The following is a 21947-nucleotide window of genomic DNA, read 5'->3' as shown; positions in this document are numbered from 1 at the left end:
GAAGAAAACATAAATGTGAACAGGAAAAGAAAGGAAAACAATTTCCATCTGAAGTGGAGAACAAAAGCACTAAGGAAATTGTGTCCAAAGTAGCCCCCTATATTCAATCTCTAGAAAGACTCTGGAGTAATTCTGAAATTATGAGTATGTAAGCAGATGGGGAATGACAAGATGGTAATAAAAAAATCAACAGCGATGGTTCAAGAAGGTGGCGTGTCAAACCTGTGTTGTAACTGCCTTTGTGTGATATATCAACTTTAATACTTTCCTATATGGCACTGCCATTAGTTGACTTGGCAGATATAATCTAGATGAAATCATTGTAAGGAGATCTCGGAGAGTATGAAGAACCACTATAAGAGTGTTTGCCAACTGAGAGTTTTGGTCCCCCAGGGATTTCTGGATCCACCCCTATTCAGTGTTTTCATAAGAAGTTGGCTGGTGGAATAGAGAATACACTTAGTAAATTTGTAGGTAGTAGTTGAACTGAATTTGCTTATGTTGGAAGAATCTCCTGACAAATCAGAGAGAATATAAAATATGCTTGATAAAATAGTGACATGGTCTAAAATCAGCAAGATGAGAAACACATTAAACACAATTGTATACTGTATCTGGAAAGGTGAAGTTAAATGCACAAATAGAAGATGAGGAGAACTTGCTAGGCAGCAATACAGTGGAAACTTATTTGGGTGTTAGTGGGAACCAAACTAAATATACATCAGCAGTTTAATGATGATTCAAAAAAAAGAGACTCGATTCTGGTCAAGCTTTTATTAAGAAATGACAAAGCTTCTCCATGTTTGGGTAGAAGTTTTGTGTACTTTTCAGTGAAACAGGCACAAAGATTTGTGCATTCCGCTTCTCTTGTCTCTTCTTTTTATGTGTCAACTTACTGGAATCAATAACTGAAACAAAAACAGAAAATAGAGGGCTTTCCTTACTGCTGTGAGTGGGCTGTTTCTAAAACATCTCACTCATCCCCCTACTTATGTGGGTGATAAAGCAAAATACAAAGCGTTTCATGTGCAATGCGTTTAGTATTCTATTTTTCCTATTTTAAGGATGTTTTCTGTTGCAGAGGTGTTAATGCAGCGTGTATGAGCATACCAAAATCAGAGTTAATCTTGCAATACAGATAATCACAACATTGAAACCACTGCGTTACAACTTATATGAAGGGCAGTACAACATTTGTCTGAGGTCTCGAGTGCTCCTTAGGCATTGAGCTTAAGTCCCACCTAATCTAGAAAAATCCTGCTCTGATGTCACTGAAGTTGATGTAATTATCATCGTAATTATTATTATTTCTTCCCATCTGCAACTTTAGACATCAGTTAAGACTATGAAGTGCTTTGGGATCACATTGATTTTAACAACAGAATCAAACCCTAATTACATTGGCTGCACTGTCTGTCTCACATCAGTTTTGTGATTTGGTTTCTGTGACTGGAATTAGTATCACTGACCACTGGTAACACAGTGTTTGTATTTTGCATGCATTAAATTTTTATGCAAATACCTCAAAGCAGGTAAAGACCAACACGACAACTACAGGAGTATGTTTTTACATAAAAAGGAATCAGATTTATTTCCTGCCTCACAGGTATGCTTTCCCTTTCTTTGAGCTTCCAAGTACATTTGTACTGTCTTTTAAGCTCATGATATAACCTTCCTTTCTGTATATCTATTCTATTTATTAATTCTTTTCCTTATGATGTAACAGAGTATTTCTACAACATATAATCCTCTATTTAAGTAACAACTTCTCAACCTAAAGCTGAGTGAAAGATTATTTCAATTTTTTTTCCAAATTGGAACGTGTCAGAGCTAGAATTGATCAGAAGTGATGCTGTCTATTCAAGTCAGAAGCAATTATCAGTAGACTCAAAAGATAACATTATCTGTAGAAGAAAGGCAGCTGATAATGAGCCTGAAATTACATTTAGAAGGTGTACTTCATGCACTGTTTTGATATGCTATAAGATGCAGTGAATACACATACTAGCTTTGTAAAGACGCCCGGTAATGTAAAACTTCTGATCCCTAGTATTCTTGTTATTTTGGTTTCACTCTCTGAAAAAGTTGGCTCTTGAAATGAACAGACCAACAGAAGTCTGCATAATACAGATACTTTCCAAAACCTATAAATGTGATAAAACAGAAGTCAGGCCTAATAAAAGCTACTATTTTCTGTCTGTTTTTAGTTACATCTATCTAGTTTTGTATGGAAATAGAAGTTGCATGAATCTTGAGGAATGCTATAAAACTGTGTAACAAGAATTGGCAAGTTACTTGGGAAAGAAAATGTGGAGAAGAGTTTGCTGCTCCAAATCTGGAGCTTCTGCTTCCCTAATCCAGCCATAGGGTCTCTGACAGGGGTGGTTTAGTCTTTAGTTTTGACACATGTCATTCAATTGTTCCCACTTACCAGTACAGGGTGTCCTCAGATCTCAAACTGGATTCCTTTCTGATAAAATAGCATCAGTCCATGCTCTCAAGGAGTGGAGCTACGGTTCCAGCTCCTGAATGACACTCACAGCAACACTAGACCAAAATAAGTCCCTGGAATGCCTATGCTGAGGATGTTGGCTTCTTGGAACGTTTTATTCTACAGAAGTACAGACATTGACTGTCACCCTTCAGCTCTTCTTGTCTGAATAGATGGGCATTACAGATGAGTGCTGTTGATACCTTGCGTTTATTTTAACAACGGAAAGTTCATGCTCCAGAACTCTCTTGCCTATGTGCAAACCCTACTAAATAGTGTGCAACACAGTTCTACTTTTCAATCCTAGCTCTTTCTTTGGTCACCAAAAATAAGTGTTCGCAGCAATGAACAAAATAAATGACAACTATTTGATGCATAATCAAATAACAATTCTATCTTAAAATCTGAATTTTAATGTATTTTTTTCATGCAAACTGGAAGTATTTTTCCTTGTCTCAGGTAAGACTGCTATTGACCAATAACTACACCTCACTTGCTATGCATGTGTGATTTTATTTCTTTATCTTGCCTCAATCTAATTGTCTTTTGGAGTAGCCTATATTTACGATATTTTATAAATGGTAAAAACCCCGTTATTTATAAAAACAACTTCAATAGTGCTTGCATAAGAAAATTTTCTGACTTTACTTTTACCATCTGTCCCTTTTGTGATAGAAAAACCTTTTTCCTGGATTCTGAACAAGAGATGGAATATTTGGTTTATTCAACTTGATTCTATTACTTTAGTACTAATGGACACTCAATCACCAGTTTGATAATTAAGCTTCTGTTCTAATACACGTTCCTCTGTTAAGGTACACTCTTTTGAAGTATTAATAGTTAAAGATTTGCATGGAAAGCAGTATATTTCAGAATTCAGTCTCAGATTTTAAGAAATAAAGTAAATAAGCCTGTGTACTCCAAGATAATACTGTGCTATTAATGATGCCTAGTTCCTACTGGTATTTCCATACTAGCCTTCAATCTCAGCATGGATGTGCTATAGGAAAGAGATGATCAAGTTTGGAAACCAAGGGAGTTAAATATTTGAGAGGATGTTCGTATAATAATTTTGTGGAAAGATTTAGTTTCTCTCCTAGTCTTTGTCTGACTTCGTGTAGGAGCCACAACTATATATACGTATATGACAGTGAATGTCTCATTTGAGACATGCACGCAAGAAAAATACAGTTTGAGTAAGACTGATTGTGTTTTAACTCATTTCAAGGCAGGTCAGTTGAGCTATGGTTGGCTCTAATTAACATTCTCATAAGCTGTCTGTGCTTTGATTAGAATGGCAATCAAATACTTGAGGCTTCATTTACTTGCCTTTTAATGAGAGAAAAAAAAAATCAGCCTCGTTCTGACAAGTCTTTCCAGTCCTCAACAAATACCCACACCCATCAAAACTCTGTATTCGGAATGCCGAAGTGAAACAATCACACTATCCAGAATCAGGTATTATATGATGTATGTAGTTTAACTTCATAAGCAGTTGTTTTTCAGTTCTGTTCTAAATGTGGTGAAAAGAAATAAAATAGTATTAATTTTTAATTATTTTTAATGACTAATCTGCCTGAGAAATATAAAATTCTACATTTTTTGTTTTGAAACATTTGTATAAATCAGTCCCTAGAAAAGCAGGGAATGTTGTTGGATTGGTAACAATCTGGGAAGAAGAAAATGTTCTCGTGGGTCCCCTTCCATAGTTCTGCTGTCATTCACTTGTTCTGAAGGTGTACTGTCCTTCTGAGTGAGAAAAAAAAAAAATTTTTTTGAGTGAGAAATAAAAAAAAAAAATTTTTTTTCGATGAGTTTAAGGAAATTAATCAGAAAAGAAGAAACTTTACTTTAGAAAAGTTAGATACTTTAGAAAGCGTGGAGACAATCTTCTACAAAAATTTTAGAAGGAAGATCTTTATAGGCAATTCAGATTTGGAGGGTAGTTTGCTTGCTTAGTTGAAATGTAAGGTCATTAATAGCTATCTAATCTCAAAAACAAATAAAAGGCAAAAAAAAAAAAAATCCAACCCACCACCAAACTCCATAAAAAAACCATACAAAACCCAATAGAATCATGGAATCGTTAAGGTTGGAAAAGACCCTTAAGATAAATCCAATGTCCCCAAATGCAAAAACATCAAACAGAAAACACAGTCAAACATTCTTTTTCATGTAATATCTGGTACCACAGCAAGGCATGTAGGAAAAGGAGATGCCCTAACTATAGCAGATCTTAAAGCACCAACTCTGCACTTGGGTGCATGCTGTTCATGTTTTTGTCAGCGAGTTACTTAATGTGAGAGCTGCAAGACCAGGCCACTGAAGTGGGACTCATGGAAGGAATCAATGGTATCCTTGAGAGTGTTTTTCTAATATGGCCAAAATGAATTCTGGGAGTTCTTACAAAAAAAATTATAGGATTGTGTGAGCTGTGATTTATGTGATTTAATAATATATTGCTAAAACAACATGTCTTTATTTGTCTTTTGCAGTTCTGTGGTAGGATTCATTCTCCTGGGGTCAGAAAGGGCTTATGTACATTTGGTATTAAAATTGTACAATACACGCGTTTTATTCATAATACTGATTTGGAGAGATGGCGCTTAACGCCTAAGTGTTGGTGTGAGAACATTAGCATCATTTGTACTTACCTGATTGCTAACCATTGCATGACAGATGTGTAGCACTTGGAATACTTAACCTGAAGTGTTTTACCGTCATTTTTGTGCATGAATATGTAAATAATTTTTACCACTTATTTTCAGATATAAGTGGACACTTCATCATTATTGTAATATTAATAGATATTAACTTTTAAATGTAGTGGAAAGGGGTTGATTCAGCACAAAACTGTATGAAACACTTATCTGTAGTCTATCAATACCGTTGCTTTGTTTTGAATGGCTGTGTTCCAAATATTCCAAATGTCTATGCCTGTTTAAATCAAAGGATCATAATAAAATAAAGACTGGTATGCTTAGTTGAATTTTGAGAGTTGAAGTGAGGTGGAAATGCAGATTTCTGTTTAATGAAATAGATTGGTTCCTGTTGAATGATAGCAGAAGGCTCCTCTTCTAATTTGTTGCAAATAACCTATAAAATTGTTTAAACGTGGACTTGATTATAAAAGAAATGGATTGGCATTTGACTTTCAAATGCATAGTCCATCAAGCTATCAAATTAATACTAAGTAAAATTAAGCTTCATATTTTGAAAATGCTTCTATATGCAAAAATCAGAATTATACAGCCATGACTTAAAATGAAATGAACAGTTTCTCTTAAATGCAGGTATGTAAAAGATGTGGTTAACTATCACTAGCAAACTTCAGTGACAATGTTACACATAATGTACCTGATCTACTTGAAAAATGTAATTTAAGTTTGAGAAAGGCAGGAAAAAAGTTCCTAACTCTACTCATAAAGGTGATTTTTTGAATGTTTGTATTCTCAAATGTATAAAATGGTTGTTATTTATCAGTAACATGAGTGATAATTCATATTAGAGAGGTTTTTATTTCATAATTATATTAATAAAAAGATAAGGCATTCCAATTTTAAATGCCACATTCTGATTTTATGTATGCACCACTTCTTCTGGATACCTTATATTTTTCATATCAGCTTTTCTTGTTTTGTGCTTAGAATCCTCTTCCTGAGAAGTTCCTTCAAATATCTTTAGAGACATCAGAAGTGGATTAAATCTAGGGGAAACAGTTATTTTTGATTCAACCTTTCCGGCTGATTTTGCCCTTTCCCTGTGATCCATATTGTTCAATGATAGCAAATCCAATAATCTATGTCTAAGTGAGCTGCAAGAAGAGATGGTTGACCCAATGCTTCTCCCACCACGTCCCCTAGGTTGTAGCTTCTTCAAGGGTCTAGGAACTCCAAAGAATCATTTACACTGACGATCCATGCGAAAGCAGTTAGATCTGGGCTGACAGGCATTTAGGTACAGCTCTGAATCACTGCAATGCCAGCCCTCCCCAGATCTAGAAGTCCTCAGAAACTTAAGCTTTTCTTTGAAGAAATTATATTGGAAACTTTCTTTTACACCCCATGTAAGACTGGCTCATCAGAATTTCTGTTGGCAGCCCTGCAGGTTTCTTGTTTAGAACACGTTGTCCTTCGCACTAGCCTAGTTACACAGTTTGTCTTGCATATATTGACAATTTTAAGATGATGCTTCAGTGCAGGATGCTACTGTGCTCGTTTGAAATGTTTCCTTCAGTTTTTCCTTCTTTTTGTAGCAATAATTTACTGCCACAAAATGTTGATACAGGTTGCTGACAAAAAGGAAGACCTGGGTATTCTAAATATGTATATTAAAAATTAACAACGAAATGCTGTTTCCACTGACAGTGAAGTCAATGAACTAGAGAATTCCTAAGCACCTTATAGAGTATTCATGCTCAGTAAATACTAGTTTGTGTACTATTATTCTCTAAATAGAACTCAACAGGTGTTAAGTAAATGCTGTAGCTGAGGTGATAAGAGATAAGGCTCAAGAAAATAAGCGTGCAAACAAATGGTGTGCATTTTTGAGGAGGACAGTTGCATCATTGTTAAGACTAAAACAGACTTTTTGACCAGGATTATCAGAAAAAAGCCGCATACTAGTTTTTCAGCTGTGCTGTTTGGTGTTTCTCAGAAAAAAAGAATTATATTAGTTGAGTAGTGTGAAGGTTTTTGGTTTAGTTTTTTTTTGATTAAATTTATATGCTTTTACAGGTAGTTTATGTTAACAACTAATCTAGTAAGCAATTATAAAGAAACCGAAGGAAAAGGAGCTAAAGCAAAAATTGAGTAAAGGTAAAGATTTTTCTTAAAGCAGGTTTTGAAAAGAAGCGCTGCTGTACCAAGCATATTATTCTGATCTTCAACAATGCAGGTTGTCATGCAAAAGCCTGAATTCAAGAGCTAGCTCATGACTGGCAGTGGGACAGACTTTATGAAAAGTCAAAATTTGTGGTTAAGTTAGTAGTGACCTTGTGCTATGCTGTGCCAAGTAGGATGGTGTACTGAAACATAAGCAATACAGGGGCTTTTGCAGACAGAAACAGTAATTAAAATAGGTGCCCAAGTGGCATCTGGCCATGGAGATCCAGAGGAAAAAGGGAGCTAATCATTATTGGATTAGAGTTTCTTAATGTAGTCTATGGATTACTGCAGCTGTAAATATTCTTTGTGAAAGAGCCCTGCTGCCAGGGTTTCTGTGATGAATAGCTGCCCTTGGAGCTCTCCTCTGGGGAGTATTTAGAAACTGTGAAGGTAGAAATAGCATAAATAGAGCACACTCCCTTTTCAATAACTTATCCTGGCTTCACATACTGAGTTTTTTATTGTTTTTGTTTTTTTCAGTAGAGAAGATCTAGAAGAGTCCAAATAACCTTCAGCTTTGCAGTACCCTATACTTTCACTCCTTTTTGACTCAGTCTCATGGAGGGTTTGAAGAAGGATCAAGGAATATCATAGTTTTGGTGGCTCCTTCACCAGAGATACCCTTAGAACAAGCTGGTATTTTCATTTTTTGCTTTCTTCTCCCAAAACCATAACTTTTGAGAAATGTTTGTATTCAGAATTAACTAAGTGCCAGAGTTGACAAGTTTCTAGATTGTTTTAATGAACTGTATTGGGTAATACGATGCATTTAGGAATTGCCTAGATTCCTATGGACTCTTGGAATACCTAGGTATATCCCAGGAAGACAGGAGTAGGCATCACTTGAATTTAAGTAATCTCCATTTGCCTAAAGCAGTAATGTTAGTAACTTTTTAGAGTTAGTGACAGCAGATAGCTTATCTTTGTCTGCAGAAACTGTGGTACATAAATCAAAATTTGTTTTAAATATAACATATGGAGATCAATAAAAGAATGTATATCAGCTGCATGTTTGTATTTTTATTATCAATATTACATTTCTTTAAACATTACTGGAAAAATAACTCATGGGAAATAGGAAATTGTTTTGTACTTATGTTACAGGTGATTTATGGAATTAATATCAATTAAGTTCTCGGAGGTCATTGATGGCTTTAAAAAGCAAACCTAAGTGCTAAGACTATTCTAAACTTTTCATATTCTGCCTTGCTCTCGATAAAAATCTTGCTGTAGTTCTACCAGTTTTCTTTTTTTGTCTCTCTTTATATAATTTCAGAATTTTGGTGTTTTCAGTTGCAGTGGGTTACCTTTGACTGTTGCAGTTAAAGCAGTATAACTTTTTTGCAAATGTGGACCACCTAGTGACTGTAATTCCTGTAGCGGGAATATGCTATAGGGTGATTTGTAGAGGCATACTATCAGGAGTTTTGACAGCCTGGATGGGACTGCAGGCCATGTCACCAGGTTGGCAGCTGGTGATTTAAACCTTTGTCTACATAAGAACTTACTACCTGTGTAGCAGTTGCACAAAGGAACAAAGTACCAACTGATTGCAGCTGGTCAACAAAGAGAAAGTAATGATTTTTTTTTTTTTAGAACATGAAACTATTTCAGAAATACATCAGTTGCTATCCTTTTTTCCTCTTAATGAAATGTTCAATTAAAACTCCGAAAGGTCCATGATAAATAGAGAACTTTATTAAGAGATCTACATTACAAGGGAGATCAAGGTTCAAGTCTTCATTCTCAGCGGAGTAGAGACTTTCTGCATAAATGTAGTTCAAATTGGATAGTCTGGAAAGAGTACTTTCTAGTGTACTTCCTCTGCTCAGTCTCTAATCTCAGTTTTTCTGGAATTATGTTAAAACTGTCTGTATCTCTTAAGTTAGAATGAAAACATGTCAAAAGCTCAGAATTTTTTGTGTGAAATAGAATTCTTGGTTTCTGGCCAACCCTCTGCTGATATATGTGGCAATCACTTAATATTTATTTTGCAGAGTAAGTCCTGATCCAGAGAAGCCATTAAGCACATGTGTAATATTAACTGAGGAGTCCCGTTGTTTTAAATGGGGCAATCTTAAAGTGTAGGCATTTAACTACTGCTTGTGCTGGGACTAGGTCAGGGAATCTAAACATGTATCAGCAGGTATTCATGAATCTGCTATGTGAGCAGTAATTAGTGCCTTCTCAACTGCTATGTCATGAAATATTGGAAAAACCCCAAATCTATTCCCATGTGGATTTCGGTATTTCTGAAACTTCCTTATCTATAGCAACATCTCTTACCTTAACGTCACCCTGCCCCATGAAGCACTTTGAAATCTGGTTGCAAGATCATGTTGCAATGGGAATGCACATATAGCCAAAAAGTCGCGTTGTGTTGCCTGTGTTGCTCTGTAATTTAATTGATGCACTGCAGCCTGTCTGCTGACCTTGTAACTCTCAAGTTCTTATTTTTCTTGCCTTGTACAGTTGGTTCATATGTATGCGATTTAAATGTCTACTCCCTTTCCACAGCATCTAATGCCTCTTTTGCTACCCTGTCCATTAAGTTTGGTGCCTGTGGTGGTTTTTTGCTTGTACATGCTTTGCTGGCTGCTTATACTCATTTTTGTTTGCCAGCATAACTATAAAAAAAGGTCTGGCTGTGTTTTCCATTTTAGATATGTTCTAAAACTTTCTATTTTTAGTACAGAAATTTTGTGCACACTGAAATTTGATAATAAGGATTGCTTATGAGAATGAAAACATTCTAAAAATTCAAACGACGCACAGCCTTGAACTACATCTGTCCTGAATTTTCAAAATAGGGATACGTCAACTTCTGAAAGTCTAAACTGAGGTTCCTTCCGATCATGAGTTTTTCAGTGATCAGCATGTTCTGAGAAACAGTACCTATCTCTGAGCATCAGAACGCACTGACACTACTAGTAGAGTAAAGTATCACTGATAAACATGAGTGGCAGAATTTGATTAGCTCATCTGCCTTTTAAATTGATTGCTGTAGCATTTTTGTTGCTATTCAGTGCAACTTTTTGGCATGTATCTTTCTGAATATATATGATCCTTAAAAGGGAATGACACATTACAGTCAATATTGCACTTCAAGCTTGAAAAGAGAAGACTATTTAACCAGTCCAGTTTGTCTAGTAGAAAGTGACTTTTACATTTGACATTTGTAAGAAATTAGGTAACTAATAATGATCAGGCTGGCAAGTGGCTATTGGGACTTGAATATATATATATGTGCAAACACACATATATACTTACATATACATTTATGTGTAGGTATACACATACGTATTTTCAATGCATGCAACTATCACTAAATACTAAACTGAATATGATTATTTGTCTTTTCCTTTGGGGAAAATAATTATAGTAGTTGTCGTGTTAACAAGATATGTGCCTTTGTCAGTTTTTATTTATTCCTGCAGAACTCATTAAAATGAGATTTCCAGCCTGACTAGGATGTTCATTCTAATATAATAGAGGAAAAAGATAGATAAACTACTTTAATGATATGCTGTGTCCTGCCATCCATCTTCCTGTTTGGTTCCCTGGGTTGCAAACATTTTAGGCCAATGGCTATTATTATCTGCTTTTACAGTGCCTGAAACAATACAGCATGGTTCTCAAAAAGAATTACAGATAAAATAATAATCACCTTGTAACTCAAAACTGTGACTCTTTGTGGGTTTGTCATTTCCAACTTGCATCTAATTGTTTTTCATCTGCGTTTATATTTTGGCATTAGGACTAGCATCAGTATTTCTGCTGTAAGGGTCAATAGGACAATCCTCCTCCTGAAATCATTGAAGAGCAGCAGATTAAATTAAAAATAAGGCTTTCCCAGTACACATTACATGTTTTGCTTTTGTCTTGGAGTAACTTCATACAACCTACTATTTGGGACCTAATGTTAATTAGGCTCCTTGCTGGTTCATTTTTTTCCAGCCTGCCTGTCCTAGCCTTACTCTAAGCCATGGTCAGTTTGGGCAGGCACGGTGCCTGCTCCCTCCCACCAGCACCACCCTGTGTGCAGCAGACAGGTCTCCTTGGTTGAGAACAGGCCCCTGCTTGGGGGCGGGGGGGAGAGAGAGAGAGAGAGAGTCCTTCCTCTTGGGAATGACCAGGACTGACTGTCAGCCCTGGTTGATCCTTGAGGAGATACAGGAGAACAAAGTCATTGACAGCCACACAGTTGATTCCTGGAAAGAGATGTGAGCAGTTACAAGCTGCTGCTACCCCTGAGACACTGAGCTAATCTAGCAAGTGCACTATCTTGTTCTCTGCCTCCCAAAGCAGGCCATATTTTTATCAGGTATATGGACAGTCCTTCTGACTGAGTGCCCTCAGAAGAGAGAAAAGAAACAGGTATTTCTTTCCTTCTTGGAGCTCAGCCAGGTATCAACGTGGAGGTGTGTGAGGAATAGCAGGGAAGGTTCACTCCAGTTGCTATATTTTATTTTTTACTCTCCCTTTGAGGATCTTATGGCGTTCTATAACCCTCTCAAATTTAGTATGACATTCTCTGAGGTAATATCTATGCCCCCACATGTAATTTATCTGTTAAACTGTAAAATTTAGGTGCATCTCAGCTGCCTTTAAGGTACTTAGATCTGGTTGTGGCTTCAGGAGGTGATAAAGGTTTATATACCCAGTTTTCAACAATCTAGGGTGTAGACTTACCTAGAACCTCTTATCAGTTGCTCAGTGGTGCTGGAGGTGTGGGAGTTTATTCTGGGGCAGAGAGGTGAGAGCTAGCTGTTACAGGGAGAGGAAGAAACTGGCAATAGGGAGGGGATGGATGGAGAGAACTGGAAATTCAGACTTCTCTCTCTTGTGCCGCATGCGTTCAGGTACATGCTGAGCTGCTCCATGGCACCCCATGTCCCCGGGAGGGAGGAGCACCCTTCAGCCCGGTGCTCTGGCACAGCGAGAGTGGGCAGCTGTGCTGTGCTCATTTTGCTGCCCTTGGCAATCCACAGTCCCAGGTATCTGCCTGCTTTGTGCATAGGGACAACTTTGAACATAATTTAAAAACAGAAACCAAAACCCCACCCAATACCAAAAAAAGCAATGGATCATATAAAGCCGAAGTTTCAAAATTTAGGTTTTCTAGGAGTCCTGAATAAATAAAAAGGTATTATCAAGATATTCTTTAATGGAGCAACTTTTAATTCATACTTGTACGTAATATATTGCAAACATGAGCACGAAAAAAACCCCAAACCCTTCTTCAGACAAGAGTAGCAATAATTAGTGTTGTTGCACTTGTAGCCTGACAGTAACACGCTGGCTGTTTTTGTTTGTTCTGTAATATGTAATGAGCATTGCATTTGGATTATAAAGCAGCATGATGAATGAATTGGGCTGTATCGATTGAACTTCTGTACCAGTCAGTAATCATTTTGTTTCTCAAGCTTTTATGCCCTCAGAGTAGGAATTAAAAAATGGTTTAATTAGAATGTGGGGAAGTATCCTCTTCAGTCAGCATCTACTAACAATAAAGATAAAGGGCTTAAAGCAGTAAGGCCCAGTGACGTGTCAAAGGAAGTGGGAAGTCATCAAAGATGGTGGTGTTTCTTCCTTAATCAGACTCTAAAAAATAATACTAATCTGTTTTACTTAGGTTTTTTTAGTTTTTTTAGTTTTTCCTCATTTAATTATATTATCTAATCAACCTACTATTTTTTTAATAAATGGATGTTGTTTTAAAGACTTGTAATTAAATTGTCAGTATTTCAATTAAACAAAAATATTGGGAACATCTAGTAGTAAAGAATTGAGGAAATCAGTTCAAAACTAAAAATCTTTTTATTAGTAACCTCTGGAACCAGCCTGTATCTAATGTTTGTTTCTTCTACAAGTTAAAAACCAAAACACAGCTGAATCCTTTTAAAGTTAATGGGATGTCCATAGTGATATATCTTTTCTAGTATTTTTTCTTACAGTAGGCTTTTCTGAAGAGCTTTTGACTAACAAAAACCTGTTTCTATCAAACTTAATTCTAACAGAGAGTGTTCATTATAGAACTGAAATAATTTGGTGGTTTTAGTTTTGTATGGTGTAGTGATTTTCTGTATCCTAGCGAACAGGAACTGCCTTCTGCGGTGCATGCTAATGCCATGCACATGGAGGGACACTGGATTTGCCCTGTACCTGATCCTCTATCTCTGCAGCACCTGCAACTCAAATTCAAGAGAGATTCAAAGCTTTTATTTTGAAATCAACGTATTTTAAAATACATTAACTTGGAGCTGATGAAAATGTCAGTGGTGAAATTCAGTCTACCATGGGAGACCTCACCTTCTGTAGCACCATGGGTCTTTTGAAAACCTCTTTTTAGAGGTGAAAGTCACCCTAACAGAGGAAGAGCTGTGAAATACAGCAGCTGAATTTTTGGTGTGGAAAACTCACCTAGTCACAAAAATGAGTAGCAAGTTGTTCACTTTTCTCTGTAATAGAATTCAGAAATAACTATTTAGTACCCCCATTCTGCTTTTGTTGAAATGACATTGGCTTTCTATGCTTTGAGTTCATTCTGGTCGGTGATCATGTGGGCAATTTTTCTTTAAAAAACAAAACCCCCCCCCCCCCCCCCCCCCCCCCCAAACCCCCCCCTCTCAAACTGGATTGGAAATAATTTCACAAAAAACCAATAAATTCAGAAGTATGCGACTGAAATATGGTTTTCTCTAGGTTATAAGCTAGCTGAGGACAGTAGGTGGGAATTAAGACTCAATGCAGACCACAAGGGGAACCCAGATTCAGCTGGTGGCAGCCAGAGGTTATTTTGTGTTGTGCTTTTTGGGGCCACCTCCTGCAGCTCCTGCTCCCAGGAGCTCTTGGCACTGTTGGCACTGCAGCAAGGCTAACGAGGCAGGGCTGCAGCTTGGGGTACAAGGAAAGGAGAAAAACAGCAGGGTTTTAAGAAAGATTAAATCAAGAAGATTAGGTCTGTTTTACTCCAACATGATATTTGTTCAGCATCTTCTAGATGCTGGGGGAATGGTTGGAAAAGAGAAGAGAGGGACATGTGCTCAAGTAATGAAATCTAAGATGAAGCAATAGTGATTTTCGGTAGACTTTGTTGAACACCCTGGGACGGGGATGCAGGGATGGCAGAGTATGTTACCTAGCAACTGCTGGAAGGTGATTAACTCTTTGGTGCCCATCCTTTTTGCCTCTCCAATAAACTGAGGGTAAAAGCTGAATTTCTACAGAGAAAGGATTGGCAAGGTTTCTACTATGTGTAGTGTAATGTTTTATAATTAAAATGTTAGTAAATAAAATAGCCTGGAAATGTTGTAGTTCATATTTAAACTACCGTAACTATTTTAGGGTTTATTAGTAGGTTGTTTATAACCATGATTGATATGTCTGTCACCAGCTATAACACTCCTGCATTTCTGTGATGTGAATTTCTGTAACATGTAACAAGCATGTGATGTCAGTCATTTACTGACCTTCTGCAAATGTGAATCTCTTGAAGATCAGAGATATTTTTGCTGCAAATAAAAAGTATAGAATACATCAGCTCTATATTGTAGATCAGACTCCCAGCAGAGTCAAGATTCTCCAGTCAAGAACAATGGTTGTTGGTGCAGCTAAAGCAGTTAAATCCAACTAAATCAAAGTACCTAAACTAGCTGAGGATGTAACTGATAATATGGCATTACTGGGTAACAGAACTGTTGTTGAGATGAAAACTGCTTTTAGATGCTGTGGTTTTAACAGGTTGTTAAGTAAGATTCTGTGAAACATGTGGAAAGACAGAGGATGTTTAGAGGGCAGTAGAGGATAATGGATCAGACTCAGTTATGAATATTGTAAACCAAAATAAAGACAAGTTGATTGTAAATTACCACTAGTCTAGTTTTTGTTACCTAGTCTGAATAGCAATCGATATCTTTGTTAGGGTGCTTGTGGATATGTGGTATTTCTTGGGGATTCCAGAGGAAAACTAAATGGGCCTTTTGGGGCCGTTAAATAGAAACACTGATAACAGTGTTACTTAGTGTTTATTCATTTTTCCCAAACTGGGGTGTCCTTCAGGCAGCTGATACTGCTTATTAATGTTATGATGGTAAAATCACTTGGAGATTTTTGTATTGCTTAAATATATCTGAATACTACTACTGTTATGATTTTCCTAAAAAATTGCCGTATGTTTTTTTTAATTGTGTAGGACATATCTGCAAAGAGGCACCAGACAGGACAGTCCATAGATTCCCCTGTCAACAACAGGGGAAGGAACTCCACTGTCTGCTAGGTAGATAGGTATATATTCTTATATGTTTATGTATAAAGGTGAAATAAGAGGGTGTTGTATGCAAATGAATGTATAGAAGTTTTTCCTAGTAGCATTCCCATGTTACTCTTAACTGTATCAGCTGCAGATTCGTAGCATAGAGTTGTAGGCAGTGTGTCTTAGTAGTCTGCTACTGGTAGGCAGTTGTTAGAGCTGTTGGTTTGTAAGCCTCCATTCTTTTAAATGTTCTTATGAAAACTGAGATGTGGAAAGTTAAATGATTTCTCTTGTTTTTTTGGTTTTTTTTTGTTTGTTTTTTTCTTTGCTTGCTTGCTGAGGTGAGTAGGGATTTAATAATAGTAGATCTTATTATGCAAAAGCAAAGAATGGCTGAAAACAGGGATGAAAACTCCAAAGAACAGCAGGAACATGATGTGGTAATAGCTGCATAGATAAGTTCAAATTGCATCAACAGATTGTAATGTTGTTACTGTCTGTATAGCTGAATATCGACTTTGATTTTGATTGTGTGAGCTAATATTTTGTCACACTTTCTCTTATGAGAAATGTAACTTAAATTCTAACTTCTGACAATTCAAGCATTATTCATGTTTTAGGTGACAGTTTAGGAATCTCATATAAGAATATTTTTCCTTTTTTTCTTTTCTTTATTATTCATGATTCTATCTGACCTGGTGCTCTCTGCACCGAAGCAGAGTAAAAGTGTTCACCTGAAACCTCAATTACAGTTTACTGTGTCTATAATGGAGGTAGTCTGGTCTTTTGTCATGGCACAGGTTCTCTCAGGTGATATGAAAAAGTTCTGAGAGAGAATAAGAGCAAAGAGAACTTTGTGTTCATCTTGTGTTTGGCGTAGCTGATGATGACAAGAAATTTGTGGAGTGGTCATTGAGATAATTGCTCCTGATTTTAATTTTGAACGTAAATGTAAAGCTTTGCAATATGTAATTTTCTTTGCATTGTAGTATTAACAGGGAGCTATTTTCAAGAAACATATGCCTGTGAAGGGGTGGTCATAGTAGCTCTACAGGGGTTGCAAAAACTCAGAACTAGGAGTGTAGGAGCTATAGAAATCTAACCAGTTCACCTCCAGTTACATTGTGCAAACCCTACAGAAACGTAAGCCTAACAGAGTTGGGAATGTTTTTGTCTGAAGCATGGCGTAATAAACCATCTTGTCCAGATCTATGGCCGTCTGTAATTCCAGTACTGGGAAAGGGGCACATCTGAAAGGTGGAACAGTTGGGGTGCTGGCCATAACATGTCCACTTTCAAACCGTATTTCTCCAAAAAATGTTAATTCCTCTGAGCAATTTGCCTGTGGAAAGAATACCCCTTTGAAGAGAACTATGGTGCCATCACAGGATCCAGCAGAACTCGTTTAGCCTGAACTGGGCACTTGTCCTGTGCTTTTGTGGATTTCACCTCCTACATGACTTCAGTTCCAGTGCTGCAGTCCCAGTATGGTATATCCAACCTTTCCTATGATTTTTTTCCTCTACAACTGAGATTGGTATTGTAATTCCATTATTAGTTGTTGATACAGGCTTTTGTTGCACTCTACTTATTATTTTTTCTGACTTCATGGAATGTATTTAATAAGTTTAAAATTGGGTGGTTATTGTACATAGTTTTAGCAAACTTGAAGTTTGCCTTATTTGAAATTTCCCACTTTGTATGGTGAGCTGTAATGAATAACATCATATCCTCCAAGTGTCTTCTGCCTTTCTCTCCCACACAGAATGGACTGACAGTTCTGGATTTACACCTTCCAATTCCCAATTTTCCCCTCAAAACTCAAACGTGTCCAAGGTGAAAAGAAAGCAGAGAGTCATGTAAGATATGTGTCACTCTGGCTGCTTCATTTCTGTCCTTCCAAGTCTTTCGAGGAATATCCTTTCTTTGATGTATTTTTAGATAGTACTTTCAGATAGTGATTTTTTTGAATTGATTATTGAGGTGTCATAGTCTAATAAAGCAAAACATTGCAATCCATTTCCTTTCCATCTTATTGACATGGGACTGGCATCTCCTCTGCACCGTTCTTTTTTACTCACATAAGGCTCTCGGGATGCTTTCCACTGTTATTCCCCACTCTGTAAATAACTCAGAGTGGCCAGAGACCTACTCCACCAGGCAGTTGTGCAAACGCAGCCATTCTTTGTTTTGAATACCTTTCACTATAGTGCCATCAACAGCAAAATCTTTCTGGAAATAATTTCAACAGAGGAAGAAATAGTATAAACCTTGGTAAGGGAAAGCAAATCTCCATCTTCCCATCCATCAGGACAGCATTTGTGTTGCTGTGAATATAATCTTTCCAGTTCCTTTCTCTCATGTTTGCGAACTGTCTCTCTTTTACCACAACTGGAAATCTGTGGATGAATTTTTAGAGGAATATATATCTATAGATTAATTTTTGAAATGACTCAGCTATATTCAGAGATTATCTAAACGTCTGTTTATGCCATCCTTTCTCTTTTCAAGAGCCTTTCTCAGGAAAAAAAAACTATTAAAATTAGAGATAATCTACCTAAAACTATCAGATATTATAGGAGAGTCTCACAAATGGATTTTATTGAATACTTTTTAATTTTAAATTAAAAAGTATGGGATTTTGAGATGAATTATTTCATAAAGATCTACTTATATTTACTGTCACAGTACAGATTTTTAAAAATACTCAAACAAGACCAATGTCTTAAAACATTTCTCAAACATAAGTTTGAAAGGCATCAGTGGTTACTGAAGAAAGTCGTGGAGACAAATTTTGTTTTTTAGGTGACGTAGAGAAACTTACTTGCCTCCAGTTGCATCATGCTTTTTTTGTTTAAATACAGTAAAAGTTAGTGTTTGAAGATTTACTGATAAAGTGGAATCAGGATGTTCTTGATGTTTTTCCTTCTCTTTCTGCTGATTCAGAGTAATAAACAAGATATGGAAGAACAGAACAAAGCTGATATTAATTGCTCCTGGTTAGGAGCAGTTCAGGATGGCTGCAAACAAATATACCTATCCAGGGACACCCTTCATTCCCTAAGTTGGAAATACTCAATCAGGAAAGATGTATCTACTAACCCAATCTTAGGCTGCTTCATCTTACAGTACAGAAAATAGGACTTTAAAGACAAATTTTTAATTGCAGATCCTTGCATGAAGCAGCTATGTTCCAGGATAGCAAAACTTGCATTTCTGTGATTTCTATGAATCAATCATCGTAATTCTCATGGAAGACTGGAGGCTAATAGAGATCAAAAACAGAGAGGAAAAAAAATAATGTTTGTTTTCTCACTCTATTTGCTCTGCATTGGTCTGTGTTTAGCCAATACAGGAATTGCCAATGGAAGTGATCAGTGGTTGGTTTTTGAGTTGTGACTTGTTGGCTTTTGGGATACTCTGATGCTTCCTTATGCTCCTGAAAGGCAAACAGTAGGAATTTCACACTGACCCTGTGCCTGGCAGCTGGGTGCAATGAGAGGGCAACACACACTGTTGTTGTTGGCTCTGCTCCGACTTCCTGGGCATTCGCCCTTTTGATCCTGCACTGAGACTGGTGCAATAGGACCTTCCTTCTGACAACCAGAGGAGCAGTGCTCAAACAAGGTAATCAATCGGATAAATGTTCCTCATATTTTGCCCAAAAAGGCATTTCAAATTTGAGGTCTTGCTTCCCAATTCAGTCCTGCTGGGTTCAAACCTTTACCTCCAGGGCCATACCTACCATCCCAAATCACACACAAACGTACCAAGTGACACTTATTTCACGGAGCTAATCAATAGTATAGATAACTGGCACCTATATAATGAGCGAAAGGGAATTTTTTTTTTTTCCCTGTACAACAAAGCTTTGTTGGGTGGTTAGTTTGAGGTAATTATAAATGTCCATGAATTTTAGTAGTAAATTGTTCAGCTCAGACTAAAGTGTTTGCTTTATATTTCATTAATGGCTCACATTTAATTAGAGACATGCTTTGGAGTTGACAAGGAAAAGCATGGACAGATGCAACAAAGCTATCTTTGTACATGCCTCTCTGATTTTGCTGTACACTGCTCTTCTACAGAAGCAGAGGTCTCCAGACCATTTGTCTATGGATGTGTAGAGTTGAACTATTTTCTTTTTTTCTGTGGCTTTTTGGTATCTGTTGTAGGCTCAGTGTTTTTGTTAATGTGAAATGTTCAAAATAAGATATAACTTTCACAACAGTAATATAAAGAAAAATTTCTATTACCCGCTGTGTGACATCAGACTAAAGACTAGGTTTTCTCTCTGCCTCCTTACAGTGTTCAGTTAAATGATAATTACTGACGATTCTGTCAACATGCTACCAAGTAACTATTGCATTTCAAAGGCACATCCCAATGTAGAATGTTAAATTGCACTAGGACAACAGCGAATGTTTTTCTTTGACTATTTGAAATGCTAAGCTACACAGATTTCTTTCCTTTCTGTTTTTTCTCATTGTCCTTTCACAGACATTAACACAACTCAGGCTTAGAATATAACGTGACATGAGGCAACAGCAATATAAAAGAGGTCTTTGAAGCTGTTTCTTTTTATCGTGCTTTACCCTTAACAGGGTTTCTCTGGTCTAATTCCTTTGCAGTTCTAAAGAGAATTACATTTCAAGTTCCATAATTGCACCAGGGAATTGAAACCTTGTTTAAAAAAAAAAAATTAAAGTATTCTGTCCAAGTCTGATTTTATTATCAGCTAGTGTTGTTGGTGATGTATCACAAGAAAATGTTTTGAGTATTATAAAAAAATCTTGCTTATTATGAATGTCTATGAAAAGTACAACAGACATTAGTTGAACTACTTCCGCTACATACTTCTTGACCTCACTGGAATGTATTTGAGAAGTTATATGCTAGCACAAACACCACAAACTTTGTAATCCTAATTTTTTTACTGAAACTGAATTATGACATTCATTGCTTATTATCTGAAATGTGATGTCTATGATGCTGCTTTGTCTACGTATTTTTATGGTATTTAGGCACGTTAATTTACATTTACTACTAGTTAGCTTTATAAATACAGATGGATGGTATAGTCACGTTTTTTATGCACTTTGTGCTGAATTGAGTGTGACTTTGCAATAATACATATTTCACTACGTCACGTGTTTTTTCTAAACAGTTGACCATGAAAACTTGATTGTATCTGTGTATGCTTTTTTGAGTATTTAGGAGAAACTACTGAAATGGGCTTGTCTTATTTGGATTTCCAGAAGAGGGTATGGGGTACGCAGTTCTTCAGAATCCTTAGCTGATGCCGCCTCCTCCTTTTGGTTGTCCTCACAAGAAGGTTTGGTGAGGCTCTGCTGTATTCAGTCAATTTACATATGTAGCTGCTTTACAGGTGTTGTAGGTCTTCTGTATCTCTCCTGGAAGTATGCAAATAATGTTGTATAATTTTTCATCATAACTGGAAAAACCTTGTGTAGGTCTATCCTATAAAATTCTTGAGCAAATGAAAAATGCTTCCTGCAGCTGAAGCATATGATATAGGGGAACTATATTTGAAACTTTTTCCTTTTTTAAGGGAAGAGTTTTTTTGTCTCCTGAGTAACAGTTGTGGAACTGAAATTTATTTATGGTGCTAAAAAAGTGTGTGCTTATTCTTTGCTCATTTTGTCATATAAATTATGAACATATGTTCCTGGATCCTGAAATGGCATCAGAAAACTTATTTTTGTTGAGGAGTGAAATTGAGATAATATGACAGCTTTGTAGTATCAGTTTTGAAAACTCAGGCTGATCTTTAGCCAAATAAAACCATGACAAATTATTCTCCCCAATTTACAACTGTGTTGTTTTCAACAAAAGAATATCCAAGTATGCTGCAGGCCATTTGGCTGATACTCTAATTTAAAACCACTTCTAAGAGATCAGCATATTATCTGTCCTGTTTAAGGTCTGTGTTTGTTTTGAAAGGTAATACTTCAGTATTCTTTGAGAACATGTTAATTTACATCTATACTAGAAAGTGTTAAGTTTATTTAAACAGTTGGTAAATATAAACAGGTGGTAATTTACTAATTAGAGTTACATTTCAGTGAAAAAGGAATAAATACTGGAAAACTACAGATGGTCAAGCTATTCCAGATAAGCTTGTTACTTAGTATTGTAACAGAGGTATGGAAAATTTTATGTTGCTTAAATGAAAATTACTAATAGCTGCATGAACTATGAAAGGTTAAGTCTTGATGTCTTGGTACATAAGTAGTAAACTATGTGCATCCCATAGAAATATTTCCATTCATCAGCAGAAAATCCTGTGTATTTTGCT

The 21947-nt window shown here is 36.5% G+C and overlaps 1 protein-coding gene and 1 long non-coding RNA gene across 5 annotated transcripts in view; both read left to right on the top strand.

Annotated features, from left to right (window-relative positions):
• DPP10 (dipeptidyl peptidase like 10) overlaps positions 1-21947 on the top strand; it is a 562528-nt gene that overhangs the window by 82002 nt on the left and 458579 nt on the right. The window lies entirely within an intron of this gene.
• LOC148052385 (uncharacterized) overlaps positions 1-21947 on the top strand; it is a 137767-nt gene that overhangs the window by 47594 nt on the left and 68226 nt on the right. The window contains exon 3 of one of the 3 annotated variants that reach the window (XR_015698841.1): positions 7858-8087. The exons of the other annotated variants lie outside the window; for them this stretch is intronic. This is a non-coding gene — a long non-coding RNA (uncharacterized LOC148052385). Of the gene's footprint in view, positions 1-7857; positions 8088-21947 lie in introns of those variants that run through there. 3 annotated transcript variants of the gene reach the window in all.

Source organism: Nipponia nippon, unplaced genomic scaffold (genome assembly GCF_047370975.1).
Source record: "Nipponia nippon isolate SJK-2023a ecotype South Korea unplaced genomic scaffold, ASM4737097v1 scaffold_5, whole genome shotgun sequence".
In the NCBI taxonomy this organism is placed as follows: domain Eukaryota; kingdom Metazoa; phylum Chordata; class Aves; order Pelecaniformes; family Threskiornithidae; genus Nipponia; species Nipponia nippon.
The sequence above is the reverse complement of the archived record's forward strand: the minus strand, read 5'-3'. Positions and strand labels throughout refer to the sequence as shown.